Source organism: Engystomops pustulosus, chromosome 11 (genome assembly GCF_040894005.1).
Source record: "Engystomops pustulosus chromosome 11, aEngPut4.maternal, whole genome shotgun sequence".
In the NCBI taxonomy this organism is placed as follows: domain Eukaryota; kingdom Metazoa; phylum Chordata; class Amphibia; order Anura; family Leptodactylidae; genus Engystomops; species Engystomops pustulosus.
In genome coordinates, this window is record NC_092421.1 from 2,854,492 (window position 1) to 2,857,640 (window position 3,149).

A 3,149-nucleotide genomic window follows, 5' to 3' on the forward strand; every position below is an offset into this window, starting at 1 on the left:
CTGTGTTACTGGAGACATCACTGACACCATGTTACCTGCTCCTATTATACTGCCCAGTGGTGATTGTTACTTACACATGACACATTGTCCCCAGCCCTGTCCCCATCAGCCCCCGCACCTGTGTTACTGGAGACATCACTGACACCATGTTACCTGCTCCTATTATACTGCCCAGTGGTGATTGTTACTTACACATGACACATTGTCCCCCAGCCCTGTCCCCATCAGCCCCCGCACCTGTGTTACTGGAGACATCACTGACACCATGTTACCTGCTCCTATTATACTGCCCAGTGGTGATTGTTACTTACACATGACACATTGTCCCCAGTCCTGTCCCCATCAGCCCCCGCACCTGTGTTACTGGAGACATCACTGACACCATGTTACCTGCTCCTATTATACTGCCCAGTGGTGATTGTTACTTACACATGACAGATTGTCCCCAGCCCTGTCCCCACCAGCCCCTGCACCTGTGTTACTGGGGACATCACTGACACCATGTTACCTGCTCCTATTATACTGCCCAGTGGTGATTGTTACTTACACATGACACATTGTCCCCCAGCCCTGTCCCCATCAGCCCCCGCACCTGTGTTACTGGAGACATCACTGACACCATGTTACCTGCTCCTATTATACTGCCCAGTGGTGATTGTTACTTACACATGACACATTGTCCCCCAGCCCTGTCCCCATCAGCCCCCGCACCTGTGTTACTGGAGACATCACTGACACCATGTTACCTGCTCCTATTATACTGCCCAGTGGTTATTGTTACTTACACATGACACATTGTCCCTAGCCCTGTCCCCATCAGCCCCCGCACCTGTGTTACTGGAGACATCACTGACACCATGTTACCTGCTCCTATTATACTGCCCAGTGGTGATTGTTACTTACACATGACACATTGTCCCCCAGCCCTGTCCCCATCAGCCCCCGCACCTGTGTTACTGGAGACATCACTGACACCATGTTACCTGCTCCTATTATACTGCCCAGTGGTGATTGTTACTTACACATGACACATTGTCCCTAGCCCTGTCCCCATCAGCCCCCGCACCTGTGTTACTGGAGACATCACTGACACCATGTTACCTGCTCCTATTATACTACCCTGTGGTGATTGTTACTTACACATGACACATTGTCCCCAGCCCTGTCCCCATCAGCCCCTGCACCTGTGTTACTGGGGACATCACTGTCACCATGTTACCTGCTCCTATTATACTGCCCAGTGGTGATTGTTACTTACACATGACACATTGTCCCTAGCCCTGTCCCCATCAGCCCCCGCACCTGTGTTACTGGAGACATCACTGACACCATGTTACCTGCTCCTATTATACTACCCTGTGGTGATTGTTACTTACACATGACACATTGTCCCCAGCCCTGTCCCCATCAGCCCCTGCACCTGTGTTACTGGGGACATCACTGACACCATGTTACCTGCTCCTATTATACTGCCCAGTGGTGATTGTTACTTACACATGACACATTGTCCCCCAGCCCTGTCCCCATCAGCCCCTGCACCTGTGTTACTGGAGACATCACTGACACCATGTTACCTGCTCCTATTATACTGCCCAGTGGTGATTGTTACTTACACATGACACATTGTCCCCAGCCCTGTCCCCATCAGCCCCCGCACCTGTGTTACTGGAGACATCACTGACACCATGTTACCTGCTCCTATTATACTGCCCAGTGGTGATTGTTACTTACACATGACACATTGTCCCCAGCCCTGTCCCCATCAGCCCCCGCACCTGTGTTACTGGGGACATCACTGACACCATGTTACCTGCTCCTATTATACTGCCCAGTGGTGATTGTTACTTACACATGACACATTGTCCCCAGCCCTGTCCCCATCAGCCCCCGCACCTGTGTTACTGGGGACATCACTGACACCATGTTACCTGCTCCTATTATACTGCCCAGTGGTGATTGTTACTTACACATGACACATTGTCCCCCAGCCCTGTCCCCATCAGCCCCTGCACCTGTGTTACTGGAGACATCACTGACACCATGTTACCTGCTCCTATTATACTGCCCAGTGGTGATTGTTACTTACACATGACAGATTGTCCCCAGCCCTGTCCCCACCAGCCCCCACACCTGTGTTACTGGGGACATCACTGACACTATGTTACCTGCTCCTATTATACTGCCCAGTGGTGATTGTTACTTACACATGACACATTGTCCCCAGCCCTGTCCCCATCAGCCCCCGCACCTGTGTTACTGGAGACATCATTGACACCATGTTACCTGCTCCTCCGCCTAAGGCGCCTGCAATGAAGTTGAAATGTGTTTTGGGGGAAAAAGTTCATTTTCTAGGCAAATATTGACTTTACAATGAATTGCTGATAAGCTGATCCCTCTTTATAACATTCTGGAGAATATGCAAATTACCATTATAAAACCTTATGCCAGAGACTTTGTAACAATTAACATTTGTAACTTTTGGCCATGACTGGAGCTCCATACCATCGATACAGGCTATTTATCACATTTAATAAAATATATATATATATATTCATATTCATATATTCGGAAGTAACATCTAGCGACTCTGTTTTTAAAGAACATATCTTCCCATTATAAGCATGAATTGCTTGCTCTTTTTTTCCAATTTGATGACAAGAAGTTACGTTTTGGTAATGCTCAGATATGAACAGTTTTGGTAATACAACTAAGGTATACTTTAGAAACAATTGTTGTCCTTGGATATGACCACCTCTACTGGAGTGAGTCCACAAAGAACCTAACTGCTTTTGCATATAGAATGGCCGGGAGTTACTGCATGTCCCACTGTCATCCTGTGGTATTGAACACTGAATCCAGGTGGTCAGCTAGGACTTAATAATGAATGTCTGCCCACACTGCCTTCATGTGGGCGGTGGTTGTATCCAATTACAGCTATCTGGGACAACATGACCACATTTATGGGTAACTATTGTTAAATAGGAAATGTTTTTTTTTAGAAAACATGTATGTATGTGGCAGAAAAATTAAATATGAATCCCAAGATGGGAACATATATACCTTACATATACAAGGTCCAAAATAAGGAGTGTATCAATAGGACAAGTGAATCCTTGCATCGCACACGTAACCCCCACAAACTAACACAA